The sequence below is a fragment of the Oryctolagus cuniculus genome, chromosome 10, assembly GCF_051225735.1.
Source record: "Oryctolagus cuniculus isolate XC-2025 breed Fujian yellow rabbit chromosome 10, ASM5122573v1, whole genome shotgun sequence".
Taxonomy (NCBI): domain Eukaryota; kingdom Metazoa; phylum Chordata; class Mammalia; order Lagomorpha; family Leporidae; genus Oryctolagus; species Oryctolagus cuniculus.
Window position 1 is genome coordinate 32,285,328 of NC_142876.1, and position 20,853 is coordinate 32,306,180.

Genomic DNA, 20,853 nt, shown 5'->3' on the forward strand with positions numbered 1-20,853 from the left:
ACATGATTTAAAAAATTTGGTGCTATGGTGTAGCAGGTAAAGCTGCCACCTGTAGTGCTGGCATCCCATGTGGGCACCAGTTCGAGTCCCAGCTGCTCCACTTCCGATCCAGCTCTCTGCTATGGCCTGGGAAAGCAGTAGAAGATGGCCCAAGTCCTTGGGTCCCTGTGCCCATGTGGGAGACCTGGAAGAAATTCCTGGCTCCTGGCTTCAGATCAGTGCAGCTCTGGCCCTTGTGGCCATTTTGGGGAGTAAACCAGAGGATGGAAGACTCTCTCTCTCTCTCTTTTTTTTTTTTTTTCTCTCTCTCTCTCTGCCTCTCTGTAACTCTGCCTTTTAAATAAATAAATAAATCTTCTAACTTTGGTAGTGTTGATAAGGAGGAAGGGTACACCTGAGACCCAAAGCTGACTGAATACGCGATAGGTGAGGGAACTTCCTCTGACTTGTGGAATAACTCTAGACTTGAAGAAAACAACCCACAAACTTCTTAAATTGGGGTCCAACCAACTCTGGACTACTTCCTGCCTCCTGACAGGAGCACTTGCCCTTTGGATTGGCTCACAGTAGATTTCCTACTTGTCTTTCCGAGTCAGTCTTCACTAGAAATGGCAGCGTGGACTCCTCTTATGAAAGTGCTGCAGCTGGTGACCACCTCTGAAGTTGGGCCTGGGTGCAGTGGCTCAGCATGGCATTCTCTGCATCAGCCCAGCAGTGCTTTCTCCTTGACTCAGGTGGCCCCACTGCCTCAGGAAGGTGAGTTATCCAAGCATGGCCGAGACTCAGTGCTTCAGGCATGGGTTCAGGAATAAAGGTGACTTTATTCTAGACAGGAAATAAGCCTTGCAGGTGAGAAGCAGGCAGCATGTGAGGGCTAGGACAGAGAGATGCCAGGAGGCAGTCAGAGGCCCAGGCTTCAGCAGGTCAGAGGTCAATCCTCCGAAGTGCTGGTGAACAAGGTTGACCTCTGGTCCTGTTTACTCCTTTATTATATAGTCTCAGTTACATGTCAGTAACACTAGACCTAGAAGCATTTCACATCAATTGACAGGTGTCAGATCTGGTAAGGGAGGCCTCCTCGTAGCACAGGTGGAATTACTTTACCTCTGTAGTGTCAAGTGGCCTTGTTGCTTTGAGACGTAGAGAAAAAAAGGTGAATTTTATTTACCAAGAAATACTTCTAAATCCCTCCTCCACCCGTCTAAGAAAGCAGAGAGAGAATGATGACAAGCCTTTCTGACATATTTCAACTGACAGACTTACATAATTAAGATTTGATTGGAAAGGGCTTGAATAAACAAAAAAGAAAATCTAAACTTATTCCATGTTTCACTTTTTGCCCCAATAATCCAAATGGTTTTTAGAAGCAGGAATAACCTCAGATATTTTGTTGTTCAGGTAACTTGCAGAGTCACCATGACCCTGTCTAATGTTTATGGCACTGATGGTGTGGCCTGAGACATATCTGTGCATGTGTACATGTGAGTGTGTGGGATGCACATGTGTGTGTAAGTGTTGCGTATGATTCTAGCAGCATACAAATAAGGTGGCTGAGTCGGAGTTGCAGTCAGTAAACTCCAAGAATAGCAGGGACACTGTTAACCCCCAGAAACATGATTTGGAATTTAAATAGCAAGTGTTCAGAAGTGATAGGCAAAATAAACCTGGAAGACTGCTTGCAATACAGATGGGATCTGATGCTCTCTGAGCAGGGAGAAGCGCTGTCAGTATTTTGACAGACACAGACTGACTGTTTAGACTGATGTTCAGGACAGAGCCAAGGCAGTGCTTCTGGGTGGGGTCTAGAGTATGGGGAGGAGGGAGGAGGCTGGAGGCCTCCATGACAGATTGACATGGCTGTGCAGGGATTCTTTTCAAAGAAGAGGATGAGGAGAGTGGTGATAGGAAGATAAAGACTCAGAGCCTGGGATGTAGGGGCCCAGTGAGGTGGGCAGACAGAAGTGCAGTTATCAGGTTTCCCTTGTTGGGGGCTATTGAACAGGAAAAGGCAGGAGCTAAAGGCCAGATGGCAGGGGATAAGCGTCACTTCTGAGTGTTTTCTTTGTCTTTGGAGTTTGTGGTACATTGTGCTGCCTCGGTGTTTCAGGAAGGGAAGCACCAATGCCAAATACCTCCTAGGAGGGCTGACTTGGGTTACTCTATCAGAAGCAATCATAGAGAAAGAAAGTTTCCCCCTCCTGGGCAACAGTTTAGATTCTACTTGGGATTCTTGCATCCTGTACTGGAGTGCCTGGGTTCAAGTCCCAGCTCTGCTCTCAATTCCAGTTCCTGCTAATGCACACTTGGGAGGCAGCAAATGATGACTCAGCTGGCTGCATTCCTGCCACCCACAAGGGAGACCCATGTTGAGTTTAAGACTCCTTGTTTTGACCTGGTTTATCCCTGGCTGTTGTAGGCAGTAGAGGCATCAACCTGCAGATATGAATGCGCGCTCTCTCTCTCAGGCTCTCTCTCTCCTTTCCAAATAAATAAAATAAAATAATTTTTAGAAGAAAGCTTCTCTCTTCCAGGACCCATAGAAATGTCGCCCAGAGGGGAAATTAGAATCTCTGGAGTATGAAAGCATTGTAAACTATGCTTAGAAGACAGCAGACCCCATTGTGTAGGTACAAATGTCATGTCCCACCTGCATGGCCTCGGGTCCCCCCCCATTTCAAGTCCGCTCACCTCTCCTCTAAACCCTTCTAGGCACCTGAGTTCAGGCTGTTGCCTGTCTTTTGAGCTTGTTGTGAGATAATATGTACAAAGTGTGTTATATCACACTTTGCCTATATGGAATGTGCACTGCTAAGCATCAACCATCATCATGCTGCCTAGAGAATCAAACCAAGCAATTATCTGCCTTCAGGGTTCAAGAGGAAAATAAGAATTCTAATCTTTGTGTAACACTTCATAAGCTCTATTCCTGTTGCCCACCACAGTGACTCAGTGAGGCAGGTGAGCTAGCGTTATTATTCCCAGTCTCTGTCAGAAGCCCAGCAAGGACCAATCAGAATTCTTGCTTCTATAGTTCTAACACAGTGGTTTCTAACTGGGATGATTTTTGATTATCCTAGGAGCTGTTTGTTAAGTTTGGGGCAACTGGTGGCTGATATCTCATATAGTAGGAAGAGGCCAGAGATTCTGCTAAGCACCATACAGTGCATAAGACAAGTTCTCAAAGCACAAAGTTATCTAGCCCTAAATGTCACTAGGGCAAGAGATTAAGAACTAATGCCTTAGAAAAACCACATTTTCTTCTCACCACGCACATGAATGAGGCACTGAATAAGCATCAGAAAACCTCACACTTTCCTAGGAAGTCACTGATGTATCTCCAGTGCTGTGTGTTTCAATGGAAAGTTCCTGCAAAAAGCTCTTCATGAATTAACACATGCTCCCTGGACCAGGAAGTCACAACAGTGATTCCAGAATTTAGGGATGCGTGGAGGACATCCTAACCATATGAGTTTGACTTCAGAGAATTCTGCATGTGGACAACTGGCATAGAGAATGAAGTAAGACTGGTTTGTACTTATTGAGAAAAAAATATGATGTGAGACTGTTTATATAAATGTTAAATTTGTTCAAAAGATGGAAAAAAGAAATCTCTTTACAAAAGAGAATAGGGAAGTCCAGGAACCTTTAGGTTTTTTGCACCCTTCAGTGCAACTCTTATATATCACATCCTATGTTACATGTTTTCCCATTTGTCTTCACAACAACCACATTAGGTGGGAACCAGGGCTTAGAAAAACTAAGTATTCATTTTCTAGATTTTAAAACAAGCATTAGTTTTTTTTTTATTTTTTTTTTATTTTTGATAGGCAGAGTGGACAGTGAGAGAGAGAGACAGAGAGAGAAAGGTCTTCCTTTGCCGTTGGTTCACCCTCCAATGGCCGCCGCTGCAGCCGGCGCACCGCGCTGATCCGATGGCAGGAGCCAGGATCCAGGTGCTTTTCCTGGTCTCCCATGGGGTGCAGGGCCCAAGCACCTGGGCCATCCTCCACTGCACTCCCTGGCCACAGCAGAGAGCTGGCCTGGAAGAGGGGCAACCGGGACAGAATCCGGCGCCCCGACCGGGACTAGAACCCGGTATGCCGGCGCCGCAAGGTGGAGGATTAGCCTATTGAGCCACGGCGCCGGCTGGCATTAGTTTTTAAACTTTAACATTTTATAATAGAATACAATCTTTTTTTAAAGATTATTTATTTTTATTTGAAAGTCAGAGTTATACAGAGAGGAGAGAGGTCTTCCATCCGATGGTTCATTCCCCAGTTGGCCGCAATGGCCAGAGCTGCACCGATGCAAAGCCAGGAGCCAGGAGCTTCCTCCAGGTCTCCCACGTGGGTGCAGAGGCCCAAGGACTTGGGTCATCTTCAACTGCTATCCCAGGTCATAGCAGAGAGCCAGATCAGAAGTGGAGCAGCCGGGTCTCGAACCAGCGCCCATATGGGATACTGGTACTTCAGGCCAGGGTGTTAACTCGCTGCGCCATAGTGCCAGCCACAATAGAATATAATCTTAAAGTTGATGAAGGCATCCTATGATCTTTGGTTTGTTAGATTCATAAAATACGGTCACTTGTTCAAGATGATACAGTTGGTATGTGGCAGACACGGAAATAGTAAGTGATGGATTTCTAATCCAGTAAGGAAATCCAGGCAGTAGATACATAAAAGGAGATAGAAGGAAAAAATAAATGAACAGAAGGAAATGAATGACTTAGCAGACAAATTAAACAATTCTGTTTTTTTAAGCAAGTAAGTAGATTAAAAATTTTCCTTTAAGCCAAATATCTAACCTTAATAAGAACACATATCTTGTCTGAATTGACCCAGGAAAGGTCAACATAGGTGAAAAGATTCCAGCCAAATCACAGCTGACCGATTTATTTTCAACTTCCCCCACCTTCATTTGAAAGGAAGATCTCAGAGTTGTGAGTGTCAGTGCTGACCAAGTTCAGTAGTGCTATCACCTACTTAAAGGATTCTTGGAAAATCCATTATCAATGAACTCCAAAGACAGAAGGAAGCAGTAGTGTATTGTATAACATTTTGGGGGGCATGTAATCCTTATTAGGTCTGTCTTGGAACTATAATTCAAATTAAATACAATTCATTCAATATCAAACTTAATAAACTTATAGCATAATGAAATCTTAGTGCAGTTGATCTAAATTCCCTTCAATGCCATTTTACAGATGATTACATTGAACCCAGACAAGAGAACTTTCTGGCAGAGGTCACAGTTACATTTTAATTTCAAAAAGAGAAGATTTTGTTTTACTCAAAAGACAACCTATATCACCACTGAATTTGACTTGTTTTACTACTTGGCCTCTATCTTGTTTCTCAGATCCTGACACATGCTTTCTTTTTAGACTGTTAGGTAATTTATTTGCAGATCTAGTTACTCTGATCACCTGTTTTTGTCACCGCCTCTTCTTCTTGGCCGTCCTTAACGTAAATTTATATACATCATCAGAGAAAAAGTTGAGTCTAAGGTGTGGTGGTATTTGATGGTTTTATCATGAGCCATTAATTTTTTCTCCCTTTTAAAAGATTTGCTTATTAATCTGAAAGGCAGAGTTACCAAGAGAAAGAAGAGGGTGGGGGAGAGAGATCAATCCATCTTCCATCCGTTGGTTCACTCCCCAAATTGTCATCACTCTCAGAGCTGGACCAGACTGAAGCCAGAGCTAGGAGCATCTTCTGGGTGTCCCACATGGGTAGCAAGTGCTGAGGAACTTAGGCCATACTCTGCTGCTTTCCCAGGCACATTAGCAGGGAGCTAGATTGGAAGTAGAGCAGCCGGGATTTGAACTGGTACCTCTATGGGATGTCAGCATTGAAGGACGCAGCTTAACCTGTAGCACCATAATGTGGGCCCCACTAATTCTCTCTTCATCCAGTAGGGGAAACTCTTTTGCCTTTCCAGGAAAAACTTCCTTTACTCATTTAACTCTGTATGGTTTGGATGTCAAGCTTATTTTACCTGCAGTTCCAGGGAGAGGAATGTGACTCAGATTTGACCAATCACGTCCTACCAATGCCCTGGAAACAGTGATGAGAACATGACCTAATCAAAGCCAAGGAGGCAATGGTCAGACTTCTGAGAACACTGCTATACAGAGGCATTCTCTATTTTCTTCTGAACTTACAGGAACTAGTCTACAATCCTGGAATTGCTACATGATCATTTTATTTCTGCAACGAGGGGATGCAGAAGGGGAATTATGGTTTCCAAGATGAGTGCTAAATGTCAGGTCACAGGCGATATGTATCCCTTCTAGTGATGTCTTTCTTTTTCTACTGCTTCAGAGCAGAGTGGAAGGGTAGAGACAGACCAATCCTGATGACACTGTTACAATTCCTGATCCATCTGAGGTTGAAACTCTTAGATGTGTCAGTTACATGACCAGAAATTACTCTTAATTGGGTACATTATTCTGTTACTTGAATTGTGTTTACCTAATGACTGGGCTCCCTAGAAGAATTTGATTGCTGGCTTAGGCAGTTTACTAGGTAGCTTAGTTTCTAGATGCTGTCTTTTGTATAATGTCACAAATTACAGTTAATCATAAGTCTGTGTTTCTCTTCAACTCATGAATGTGTAGGTTTTTCTCTTTTTTAAAAGGATTTAATTATTTGTTTGAAATGCAGAGTTACAGAGAGAGGGAGCGAGGGAGAGAGGGAGAGAGGGAGCGAGGGAGAGAGGGAGAGAGGGAGAGAAGGAGAGAATCTGTGTGTGTGCAGCCTGGTCTCCAACTGATACCTATATGGGATGCTGGCGTCACTCACTATGCCACAACACTGGACTCAGAATTTGCAGATTTTTCTAGAATCTAGGCTACCACAGTCTTTTAGTCTCTAGAAGCATCCACCAAAGAAAAAGGGAAAAAGAACCATTCTAGGGAGAATAAAACTGGACCAGCCCAATCACTGATATGTCTACGCAGCAGAGAGCATTTTCCTCGGTGAAGTGCTGACAAGAACTACATTTCCTCTTGCTCTTGTAACTCAGTTACATCCTGCACGTGCAGCTTTGTTTTCAAGCAGAGGCATCATTGATGTTTTTTCACCTGGACGTGAGATCCACTCTCTGGACTGCAGGATGAGAAAGTATGTGAGAATTCGAGAGGGGAAATTGCTACAGAATTGTCCTACTGTAAATACAGAAACATGTGTGTGCACACACGCACACTCACACAAAGAAAGGCACTTTGCTGCTATAAATTAATTACTGATATCCCTGCTGAAAGTTAAATTTCCATTTGGTTGAAACAATAAGACTTTCTTTCATTTTTGTTTTCTTTCATTTTTTGAGAGCATTTTATACCTGCTAGTTTTCTCAAGTGAAGCTCAAGTCTAGTAATGGACCTAGCCAGGGCTAGCATCTAGTAACTGCTTCTTAATCCAGTGTACTACATTATTAACTACACCATTATCTGAATCAATTTTTTCTTGGCAGTCTTCAGATTGGTCCACTCCCTAGAACATTGTGGAAAGATCTAGAGATGGATAAGGCATAGACCAAAACAAACAAATTCCAATTTCAGCTCTTGATGACAGAAGTCTATATCACAGTTGTTAGAAATCCAAAGAGCAGGGCTAGCATTGTGGCATAGTAGTTTAAGCTGCCATCTGCAGAGCTGGAATTTCATATGGGTGCCAGTTTGAGTCCCAGCTGCTCTGCTTCCTATCTAGCTCCATGCTAATGCACCTGGGAAAGCAGCAGAATATGACCCAAATCTTTGGGCCTCTTCCTCCCACAAGGGATACCCGGAAGACGTTCCTGGCTCCTGGTTTCAGCCTAGCCCAGTTGTGGCTGTTGTGGCCATTTAGGGAGTGAACCAGCTGATAGAAGATCTCTCTCTCTCTCTCTCTCTCCTCCCTCTCCTCTCTCTCCTCTCTGTCCTCTCTCTCTCTCTAACTTTGGCTTTCAAATAAATAAATAAATCTTTTAAAGAAATCTAGGGGTCAGCACTATGGTATAGTAGGCTAAGTCTCCACCTGTGGTGCCAGTGTTCCATATGGGTGCTAGTTTATGTCCTGGCCACTCCTCTTCCAATCCAGCTCTCTGCCTATGGCGTGGGAAAGCAGTGGAAGATGGCTTGAGTGCTTGGGCCCCTGTACCCTATTGGAAGATCCAGAAGAAGCTCTTGGCTCTTGGCTTTGGATTGGCCTAGTTTCAGCCTTTGTGGCCATTTGGGGACTGAACCAGTAGATAGAAGACTTTTTTCTCTGTAATTCTCTCTCTCAAATAAAATCTTAAAAAATGAAAAAAAAAATCCAAAGAGCATGTCCATTCTTCAGCTTAGTGAAGAAATTATGCAGACTTGGCTTCTAGTCCAGATTTTGCCATTTACTGTCCATGTACCACAGAATGAGTGATTTAACCTCTGAGACTCCATACCTAGACTATTAAAGTTATGGAACCAGATGATTTATGGTTTTGTGGATCTCATCTGAATGGCATCTGTGAGGCACCAGAGGGCAATCAGGGTTAGAGCTGAACAAAACTGTGAAGGTAGCAAGAAGTGTTTTCTGTTCCCCCATCTTTCTTCCTTCATTTTCTTGGCCTGGATTTTCCAAGAAGGAGATCTCAAGTCAAAAAACTGGGTGAAGACAGTATACTGGGGGGAGGCATGAACTGTGGAAACATTAGAAGAAAAGTAGAGAAAAAGATGAAGGAGTAGGAAGCCAACACAGAATGCATTAGTGAATGGGTTCCTGCTAAGGGAAAGAGGGCCCAACTCTTGTTGAGGGTGGGGGAGAAACTACTGGAAGGTTATATGGATCATGCCTCAGGGCTGTCTCACCAAGAAAGAAGCTCTATCCACATGCCCCTTCCATCATCAGTCAAAGACAGTTCCCACAGGTACTAGCTGCTGACACTCAGGCAGAGTCTCAGGGGTATGCAGGAAGTGGTCAGCCTGAACGGTAGATGGGGGGTCTGGGGAATGTGAGCCCTAAACTCTCCTTCTATGTACCAATGCCCACCCTCTGCTTCCCATTCTGTGTGATGGATTTGAAGAACACCTTTACTCATGTAGACATGACAGCTAAATGCTTATTGTGTTTCCCTACATGGCCTATCTCTGTTTGAAAATAAAGTCTTAGACCACAGGAATGACCCCAGGCATCAATCACAAACTAATGAGAAGAACCTTGGCAGCACATCTGAAATCCTACCTATCATGTCTACTTTTGAGGGAGGAAGGCCCTAGTAATGGAAATGAAAGGATAGACCCTTGGGAATTAGATTCAAGTCATTCTCAATGCTTTATCTTTATTTGGCACTATAAAGCTAGTCAGGTCAAGTTTTTCTCTGGAAACAGGATTCACCCTCAGCATCTGCATCTTTCTGTCAGTAATCATTACTTGTGAGCTAATCCCCCTTCAGCCCATTCTGTATACACACCCCAAAAGTATGAAGGCAGGCAGAATGATGGTGAAGATGCTCTCCACCCCAATCAGAATTCCTCTTTGGAGACTCCACTTCAATTTTTCTACTTTAGCTGCTCTAACTTGCTAGATTCTGAGTCTTTCCAATTATTCTCATGGTCCATACTTGACTGTCCAGTCTCACCTATCACATGAAGCTCAACCTTGGGACAGCCTGACCCATAGAGGTACCAGCTCTCTACTCATGTCCACCCTATCAGATGAAATACTGAGATTTGGGACCTGTTACCTCTTTCCCAATGTACCCAAGGCTGCTCCATTGTGCTCACAACTGCATATAATCATGTACTTCCAAGCCTATCACATGATACACATTTAGATTTTACATAATCATGTTGCTATCTCAAAGAGATAATAGGTCTAAATGAGGAAAAACAAAGTAGAAGCATTGTTTTTCACTTTCATATAAGACAAAATCTACATCACTTTGAGTCCAACTGTTTCTGAGACTGTCATTCTGAGAACTCTTTCATTTGCTGTGCATCAGATATGACTTTGAATCTCTTTTATACATTATAGTCATCATTATTAGTGCCTAGCATTAATTAATTTAACTTTTATGTAGAACATATAAATATTCGTGGATTTGTCTACTTTACTTTAAGGAATATTACGTTAATGTTATCTGGATGCTAGCATAAGACTTAGACAAGATATTTGTAGTGAATAAACCCATAGCTTATCAATACATATTTTGTGATCATGGGGTATTTGCTTCAACTTTGTTCTAGTTAACAGTGACATTTACAGAACACTTGGCTACTGTCCCTTCCCTGGAGATTACTTCTTGGGAGGTGGGAGAGGAAGGATAAGATTAATGAGCATGAAACAAATAGAGACAAATGCAAGACACTTTATGGTCAACTGCTGCATTGTGGGCATTGAGCTGTGTTTGCTATAGGGGCTTAAAAAACAAACAAAAATTCCTGAGAAAGTAAAGTTTTATTGCCTTGGACTTGCGATGGAAGAACACAAAACAGGCCCATCCTTTGGTCCATGCCAAACTATTCCCTACAATTTATCTCTTTAGAATTCTGTTTAGTCTAGCCTTGAATGCTGCTGAGGATCCGGTTTCCATCACAGCCATTGGGAAACACCTTTGCAATCTAAGTGTTCTCTGTCTCAGGAAGTTTATTCCAGCACTCCACTTTTATGGCTGTACCTCATAGTGCCTTTCATGGTTTTATTTCATCATGTTTCAAGTCCATACCCCTAGTACCGTTGTTTTCCAGCTCCTGGCTGTGGTTGGCCCAAGGTTCAACATATCTCCCTTCTGCTCCATTCTTGCTTGCTTTCTCTTATATTTCCTCTAGGAGTATCCTCAAGGTTAAATACATGGTAAGGATGAGTGTGATCCACAGGGTGACAAAGCTGCGATGTTTAATTCATGTTTATGTCTCCATACCTGGCACTGGCACATAGTAAATTTTCAGTAGTGGTTTCTGGATGCCTAGGCTAGCTCACACTCCTGGAAGTGCTCAGTGCTCTCTAAATGGCTGCCATGAATCAAAAAGGGGTGGAGCACAGTGGGCTGGAGCACAATATCTTCACGATCCTGGTCCAGGAAAAGAATAGAGGATCACAAGGAGAGAATGCTAGTTCCAGCAAGGTTGTGGAGTTATCAAATAAGGCGAGAGATTATGGAGACTGAGAAATCTGAACTGGGAGAGTCAAGTTCTCAGCTCTGTCTTCTTTCAGTTGCCTGAGGAGGATCACATCTCAGTAGGTTCCCTGTAACACATCCTCTATTTCATGTTTGAAAAAGTGACCCTATAAGGCAGGATTTTGTCTACATGTGTTGCCAGAATCTTTTGAATTGAATAGTTGGAATTTCTGGCAGAAGACAAGATACTGCATATTTCTGAACAAGTTGTCAGTGAGAAGGACACAATCACTAGTACAACAGAGGAATTTTCCAGTGCCACAAAAGCACCAACATAAGTCTACCCATGCTTGTCTGGTTACCCTTCAAGTCTGTGTCCTGTTGGTGGAGACCGGGTCATTGTTTTTACTCTACTCTCTTATTAACTCACATTATGGCAATATTCTCAGGCTGATAAAAATACAGGATGTTAGTTTGATATTTGTTTTGACCTGCAACAAGACATACTCAAATCATTCAGCTTAGCATTCAGCCTGACAGCCACAGCTCTAAAGTTATGGATCCTTGTTTGCATCAAATGTAGTATATAAGTAGCATATATGTATACTTTGGCAATGTCTTTGTGTAGGATGCTTGGTACATAACAATTGATATTCTCTACTTTATAGTGAGCTTTCCACAGTATTATGGTCATTAAAGGATGTAAGAAAAGTATGAACAACATGATTTTAAAACTACTTTTTTTTTGCTCAAGTACATTTGGGTTGCATGTGTGTGTTCATATATACATATATATACATTTGGATATATGACCATTGGACCATTTGGACCATATATACATTTGGATATATGAAAATTTTTAAAGGGATTTTGTTGAATTCTCCAGGAGAATATATCATTGGTTGATAGCTATGAAAAGGACCTACACTGTGTGCCTTTCAGTTAACTTAGTAACTTAGTCTGGATAGAAGTTCAAAGAATGTAATTCAGGGGAACCATGATACATAAATAAAGCCAATGTCTTGAAAGAGCCCACAGTTAGCACCAAAAGGCCAACAACTGCTTCTTTTCTCAGGCTTTACTACAAGGTGGTTGGGATATCAACCTGTGAAAATTGATATCCAAATTCTTCAAATTCAAATTTCGTGCTTCAATCCATAAAGATGGTGGGGATGATTACTTCCCCTCTAGTTCATTGGCCAGTGCCTGTCACATGGCCTCTCTAAAGTGAAGGGGAGCAAAAAGTACCGTTCTACACTTCTCAGGGTGGGGGGCCGGCAGTAATGATATCCATTCCTCCTGTAATCTGTTGTCAAAGTCACCCTCTCAAGGAGGTAATCTCTTCATTTTACATCACAATCTCCTACCCTGGTGTTCTGATCCTCCTCACCTGCCTTTAAAAACATCAGTTTTAAATATCAATTTTAACCTACCAGGTGCTTGAATTAACTGTTGTATTTATTATCTGTCTCTGCTAGAGTGTACATATTCCACACTAGCAAGAATTTTTGTCTCTTTTGATAATGTCTTTATTCCTAGCACATAAAACAATATGTAGCATTCCCAATTCCTGGTCTGATGCACTGAAGGACATATCATTTCCTATGTAAATTTCTTAGCAAAATGAATAACTACAATCTATTCATAAAAAAATTCAGATTGAAGAACATTCAATAAAATTATGACTAACACACTTTAAAAATACCAAGGTCATGGAAGTTAAGGGATAACTGAGGAGCTGGCATGGATGGGAGGAAATGTAGAAAGGATGAGAACTAAATGTAGTGTAGGATACTGGGTTAGATTCTGGAATCGATATAGGACACTAGTAAAACATCTGTTGCAGGGGCTGGCATTGTGGTATATAGTTGGTTAAACTGCCACCTGCAGCACTGGCATCTGATTTGTGTCCCAGGTGCTCCACTTCCTATCCAGTTCCCTGCTAATGTGCCTGTGAAAGCAGCAGAGGACTTCCCAAGTGCTTGGGCCCCTGCATCTTCATTGGAGACCCAGAAGAAGCTCCTGGCTTTGGGCTGGTCATTGTGGCCATGTAGGGAGTGAACCAGTGGTTGGAAGACATCTCTCTTTGCCCCTCTCTCTAACTCTGCCTTTCAAGTAAAAACAAAAACAAAAACAAAGTACTTAAAAAAATAAGAAAACCTGTTGAGATCCAGATGAAATCTGGAGTTAGTGAATAATATCATACCAGTGAAAATCTTGGTGTTTTGACAGTTGTCAAAACAAGATTCATGGTTATACAAGATTCACATTAGGGGAAGCTGGATGAAGTATGTTTGGGAATTTTCTGTACTAGTTTTACAGATTTTCTCTAAATTTAAGATCTCTGTCATTAATGTGCTGTGCATTGAGATTTAATGCTATAACGAGTACTCAAATAATATATTTCACTTTGTGTTTCTATGGGGGTGCAAACTGTTGAAATCTTTACTTAATGCATACTAAACTGATCCTCTGTAAAAAAAAAAAAAAAAAAAAAAAAGAAAAGAATAGAAACTATCAACTCCCAACTTGACTCTCACTGGGATTAAACATGACAATAGGTCTGATCTGATTTCATCATCATTAAAAAAAATCATCTATTATTTTTCACTTTATGTTTCTGTGTGGGAGCAAACTGTTGAAATCCTTACTTAATGTATACTAAGCTGATCTTCTGTATATTAAGATAATCGAAAATGAATCTTGATGTGAATGGAAGGGGAGAGGGAGTGGGAAAGGGGAGGGTTGTGGGTGGGAGGGACGGTATGGGGGGGAAGCCATAGTAATCCATTATTCGTACTTTGGAAACGTATATTCATTAAATAAAAGTTAAAAAAAAAAAAAAGAATTGTCGAGTGGGAGGATAATGAAGAAATAAAGTTGTGGAGATAAGCAGTTAAAAAAAAAATAAAAAAAATAAAAACTTTTAAACATTTGTAAAACTCTCTCTAGCTCATAATGAAGTTCCTTTGTCCTTCCATCTTTCTGATATTCAGCCAGTAGCAAAGTGCTCAGTTGATGTTGTTGAATGAAAATACAATGATAAGGTGGGACCTACTCAGAACTGGACTGTGGGTCTTAACCTCCAAGTCAGAATGTTCCCGCCACAGTTAGAAACTGTGCCAGCTGTAGTTCTGGCTTCACTAAATCTCTGTGTTTGGTAAAATGACCTTAAGACAATTGTCAAATTACAGAAATGGGCATTAACAGTGACCTGCCTAAGCTCAATGGACAAAATGAGAGCCTGGATCCAAAGCAATGACTCAGAACCCCACTGTTCTTACAGCTTAATTCATTCACCTTTTCATAGTCGTGCTTTAGGAGGGGCAGTGTGTACAATGGTTAGGTTTATGTTTCCTGATTCTCATCCTAATGCCACTGCTTCTAGCTCCATTGTAATTTTTAAACTAGAACATGAGAGTAGTGACAGTGACAGAATCTACCTCAAAGGGTCATTTTAAGGATTACAATAGGTAGCAACTGTAAAACTTTTTAAAGTTGTTTTGCAGCATGGTAAATGGGACCTAGTGTTTGTTCTTACCATTACTTTAATGTCTTTTTTTTTCTTTTGTTGGTTGAAATGGCACCATTGGGAATACTCTTTAACTCATCTGGGTACAGCCACATGTGCCTCTCCAACTAAACTGCAGGTTGGCTGAGGGTAGAGATGTGCTCTGGCCTCTCCCAGAGTGATGTCTTGTGCAGAGGAGCTGTTCAGTAAATACTTGATGACTGATTGATTCATGAGCCCCTAAAGGCAATGTTCTCCTGCTGCACAGTTTTGCTTCAGGCCAACTTGTCATCTGTGTCTGTTTAAACAAACTTGGGAAACAGAACATTCTGTAGAGCTAGAACTGGTCTTCCCTGAACTCCGGCAGAGTTTGCTACGGGAGTCGTTAGCTTTTTGACATCCCTTCCTGCCATCCAGCCTCCAGCCCGCACACCTCCCCCTCCACCCCACCAAAAAAAAAAAAAAAAAAGAAACCCATTCTGTCAGCACCAGATCTGAGAAGACAGACTCAGAAATAGTGAGGCCAGTGCTCAATCTTTGTGCTCTGCCCTGCTTTCTCCTCTTGTCTGGGAGACAAAAAAGAAATCCTGCCATCCACTTCCCCAGATTATCACTATGTGCTTTTGTTCCCGTTTCTAAGAATACATCTTCAGAGTCAACTCGAGCTTCAAAGCTTGCAATTACTAAAGAAATAAAATATCACACTCTTCGTTAGGCATTTTGGCCACATTCTTCTGGGTGCTTGGGTTTTCAATATCTGAAGTGTAGCACTCCTTCCGTGCCCTTGAAAGCATACTTGTTTCCTACTGAATGCATTATGTCATGGAAGACAAAAATATCATCTTTCAATTTATGAATCACTCTTATCTTTTCTCTTCACCTTTCCTTTTCTTTGTGCTTCTCCCACTTACATTCTCCTAAATTATTTCCGACCAAACACGAGACAGCCAAGTTGGAATCCTGAGTCTGTAGCTGTCTTTATGATCACTCCTTTGGTGCCGTCTGTATGCAATGAAGTTCTGTGCGTTTTGGAGCACACTGCAAACTCCTTCCATTTTTGCAGACAGCAGCGAGTGTGCTGTGGGGGAATTATCCAAATGCTGTCCCTTTCCCCTACCCCAGGTTGGCACGTCTCTGCATCATATTCTTCCCTCTGGTTACGTCTTTGTAACTCCACTGTAAAACAAAGCATGATCCTAACAAACTTTATTTCTCTCCTGATCTCCACAATTGTCCTGGATTGATAAGGGTGCTCCCTCAGCCTCTGAGAAAGAAAGAGCAGAAGATGAAACTCTGACTCTGGAGTCCTGCCAGTCTCCCTCTTTTCTTATTCTACCTGACTCCTGGCTGGACAAACCACTGGCTTCTCTTCTGAGAAAAGCGACTGAAACCGACTGTTGGAGCTTAGACGGCAGTGCGGTGTGACAGCACAGGTGACCCTGCCTGTGAGTATGCCCATGTGTATGTGTGTATGTGTGTGTGTGTGCGTGTGTATGTGTATGAAGGGGCATATTTCAGAGGAAGGGCAACTCCTAAGTGGGGAACCCTACTCGCTAGGGGAGACATGGGAAGCAAGACAACTGAGATAAGCAGAGGTCTGGATTTGGAGAACCTACATTGAGTTCTCTCACCTTCATATTCTACTTTCTAACCTCCATCAAGTCATTTCCCTGATAATCTCTGGAAAGGGGAGTAAGAGCTCAGGCCTTCATCACAAAGCTGTCCTGGAGATCAAGGAATTCAGTGCTTGTCAAATCATCTCCAAACTGCAGAGTGTCATGTGGGGAGTGCTACCCAAAAATAGATTCTACCACAATGAATAAAAGGATTACTAGCATAATGGGGCAAGCATTTGGCCTCAAGATAAAGATGTTGGTTAAGATGCCTGCGTCCTATATTGAATGCTTGGATTTGAGTCCTGGCTCTGCTCCCAATTCTAACTTCCTGCTAATGCATATGCTGAGAGGGCAGCAGGTGATGGTTCAAGTACTTGGGCCCCTGCCACAAACATGGGAGATCTGGATCAAGTTCCTGGCTCCCAGCTTCAGTCTGGCCTAGCACTGGCTCTTTCAGGACATAGGAAGTGAACTGGCATATGGTTCTCTCTGACTCTCTGTCTATGCCTCTGTCTCTGTCTCTCTCTCTCTCTCTCTCTCTTTTTTTTTTTTTTTTTTTTTTTGACAGGCAGAGTGGACAGTGAGAGAGAGAGAGAGAGAGAGAGAGAAAGGTTTTCCTTTTGCCGTTGGTTCACCCTCCAGTGGCCACCGCGGCCGGTGCGCTGCGGCCAGCGCACCACGCTGATCCGAAACCAGGAGCCAGGTGCCTCTCCTGGTCTCCCATGTGGATGCAGGGCCCAAGGACTTGAGCCATCCTCCACTGCACTCCTGGGCCATAGCAGAGAACTGGACTGGAAGAGGGGCAACCGGGACAGAATCCGGCGCCCCGACCGGGACTAGAACCTGGTGTGCTGGCGCCAGGAGGGATTAGCCTATTGAGCTGGGGAGGATTAGCCTATTGAGCTGCGGTGCTGGCCTCTGTCTCTGTTTCAAACAAACAAATGGAATTTTAAGGAGTGGTTGTTAATATAGACATTCAAATCAATTAGGCAATAGGACTTGCACTTATTATGTCAGGAAGACTCATGAGACAATGTCCTTGCCCACAGGAAGCTTAAAGTCCAGTCGAGGAGACAAAATGTACACAGCTTGTCCAGACTCACCAGAGAAGGCAGATAAAATTGGGTACTAAATTGTGTGCCATAGAATATTCTGCAATGATGCTAGGATTTCATAGATTTAAATACATGGGGGAGGAAACAATACTGACCACATGTTCCTACTCCTGGCTGCTGGTACTGCTTGAACAAGACTGCAGCAGGGGTGGTCTGTTAGATACATGCACCCCTAGGTACCTATGCCCATTCTAGATGGACTCAGGCTCCTGGCTGGATGCAGCACTGTTGTCACCCTCTTGTCACAGATAAGACGCAAGCACAAACCGTACAGGCTGTTGAGCCAGAGAGCCATGTTCAAATAACACTTCCTAAATGCAACAGCTGGTGACCTTGGGCGAGTCCCTTACTGTCTTCATGTTATGGGTGTCATAATTATACCCATCTCATAGGATAGGGGTGAGTATGTAGTGGCTATCCTGCACATGACAAGAGCTGAGAACAGTGCTTGGTATAGAGTGAGTGTCAGTAAATGCTAGTTGTAGCTGGGACTACTGTTATTGTTATTGTTGTTATTAATACTATTACTATAATATAATAATTTTTCTAGGATGTGTTCCAAAATGAAAGATCTCTGCAAGTGAGATCCCATCACTTGCAGAGATCTTTCATTTAGGTCTTTTTTTTTTTTTTCTCCAAGATGGTGGAATTGTGCTGGCAGTAGTTGCACTTTGGAAATTTATATATTTTTTCTTTTTTTTTGACAGGCAGAGTTAGACAGTGAGAGAGAGATAGAGAGAAAGATCTTCCTTCCGTTGGTTCACCCCCCAAATGGCTGCTATGGCCAGCGCGCTGCGCTGATCTGAAGCTAGGAGCCAGGTGCTTCTTCCTGGTCTCCCATGTGGGTGCAGGGCCCAAGCACTTGGGCCATCCTCCACTGCCTTCCCGGTCCACAGCAGAGAGCTGGACTGGAAGAGGAGCAGCCGGGACAGAATCTGGCGCCCCAACTGGGACTAGAACCCGGGGTGCCGGCGCCGCAGGCAGAGGATTAGCCTAGTGAGCCATGGTGCAGGCCGGAAATTTATATTTATTAAATAAAAGTTTAAAAAAAGAAAATAAACCTCTAAAAAAAACAAACAAAAAATGGACATGAGTATTGAGTTCTCTCACCTTAAAATTCTACTTTCTAACCTCCATCAAAATTCTCAAAGAAAGACAATGAATTTTAACCAACCTGGTTTATCTAAACATACTTGCCATACTTGTGGGTCTTGGTTCCTAAGTAATGCAAGTGGTATTAGATTTCCTCCACAGAGCACACTTTGGGGGAAGTTTTTCCATGGAACCAAAAAATGGAGAAAATCTCTAATTTGTAAAGATTTTAAGCTCAGTTAAGAGCTACACAGCAATGAGGAAATCAATTGGAAATAATATTAACTGTATTGTGAGGCATTTTTTAAACTTGACAAATAAATGGTTTGCATATTTTTATTTAATTATTAGTTCTCTATTTGATAGATGAAAATTGACTGCAATATTGACTTTTCTCTTTGGCCAACAGCTGACTCAAAATTTTATTCAAGAGAGGAATCAAGAGACACCCACACAGAGGGGGCACTTAAGAACTGGCATGCAAATTCTCAGTGATGTTCCAAAGGCCACAAGGAGTATCCTGAAGAACAACACGACATGTCTCACAGTGGCAGACACCAGAGTGAGGAACAACCCTGTGAATAACTAAGCCTGTACAGAGGGAATTTTTGTGAAGCTTTTCAACCTCTCTCATCTCTGGAACAAGTAATTCCACAAACCACATTCTACTTTATGAGTTAAGGTCTATGTAGCCGGATGCCTTGATCAGCTTAATGTTCAACTTCCTTCTCCCTGAAAATGCTTCCCCATCGCCCAGCTCTGCACCGCTGCATCTTGGTGATGCTGGCACTTTTTCCAGAAGATGGGCCAAAAGGACATTGGTGCAGGTGTCAGTAAAGGGTGCAGATCTGACAAAATTTAATTTTCCATATTGTCTCTAGGGCTGTAAACAAATACATTTTTTTTCTACATCAGAGCACGTGATCTTAAGACAACACAACACTGGTTCAAGTGAAAGGATGAGATATGGCCATACTATGGGTTTGACAAACGAAGTGGTCTCCCTGAGCCCCAGGCTTTGAGGGCCCCACAGTGTGTACATAATGTTTGGTTGACCTTGTAAGGCCTTTGCAATGCTGACATTCCAGAGCCCTAATTCATCCTATACCTGCAATTTAACCCCTTCTCTCTTCTTGCTGCCCCTAGTCAGTCAAGACAAATAGTTCCAAGAAGTAAAAGCTGCTGGTAGGTTCTTGTTTTAATCATTAACTGGTAATAGAAAGCTTCCTATTGGGCTTGAACTTTATACAATCTGTCCTAATGATAACTGCATAATTGGTAACTTGGCCTTTGTGAAAATGAAATTATTATGGTAGAGCAACAACACAAACGTATGATCCGTTATGCCTTCTGTTAATTGAGTTTCCTTTCCTTAGCAGAGGATAGGCTAAGAGGGAATGAGGCAGTGGGCTTGCAGGAGTCACAGAGGAGAGGCAGGACACAGAGAGCCTCTCCTGGCCCCAGCTGGACACACCTGCAGGGAGTCTCTAGGCAACTGGGAGATCATAATGAGGTGCCAAATTCCTCTGACATTCAACCATGTGGACAAGAGAGGTTGAAAGCGAGGTGATCTGCCCCCCCCCCACCTCTCTGTAACTTTCAAATAAATAAATAAATCTTAAAAAAAAAAAAAAAAGAAAGGGAGGTGATCTCCCAGAGTCATCTGATTTTTTCTCCTGAGTTGACATAGGCCTGGGCCTCTCCTTGACACTGCATTCCTCCTTAGCAGCCATAGTTCATTTATTTCTGTCCCTTCATTTTAACTCCAAGCAAGGCATCAATAATCCAAATGCTTCAATATTTTTCTCCTCTCTCCTCTACTGTCTGAATTTATACAGAAGGTGCCACCAGTCTCTTCCCTAAGGAAAAATCCAGAGCCTTTTGGGGCCAGGGATGAATATTTCAGGTTCCTCCACCCCAGAGAGTTCTGCAGCCCAAAACAGAACCTCCCCAGGTCTTTAGTGAGACCAAATCAGATGTCAGGAATCTAAACAGTAAGGGATGCCCCAAGTATGGAAGGTTGAAGTCAATTTAAATGTTTTAGTTTTCGAAGATTTCTGGAAAGCATACGTCTGGGTCTTTCCAGCTTTTCTGAGACCCCTGGATTTGCAGGGATGTGAGAGTCCACGGATCGAGAAGCTACCCACAGAATTCTGCCACGGTTGCTATTGACCGAGGTGCTGGGGCTGCTGGCTTATGTGTTTCCCTTTTAAATATATGTATTTTTCCTCCCAGTTAAAACCACAAGTATTTGAAATACTCCCAGAGGAATGAAATCTCAGACCTGTGGAATGTCAGTCGTGGAAATTAAATGGCCACCACGTGACCTAGCAAATGCCACTGTGGAAAATAAACATGTGACGCTGAGCAGACCGGCTGTTTACTCTAACATTTCGAGATGACGGGCAATCACTTTCCAAAACCATGGCCAGAGGTAAAGCTCTCA

At 42.7% G+C, this 20,853-nt stretch overlaps 1 long non-coding RNA gene across 1 annotated transcript; it reads left to right on the top strand.

Annotated features, from left to right (window-relative positions):
- Positions 1-392: 392 nt before the first annotated feature.
- LOC149123733 (uncharacterized) lies at positions 393-20,420 on the top strand. Its single transcript, XR_016214045.1, has 3 exons — positions 393-756; positions 15,833-16,029; positions 18,817-20,420. It is a non-coding gene; the product is annotated as an uncharacterized LOC149123733 (long non-coding RNA).
- Positions 20,421-20,853: the final 433 nt, after the last annotated feature.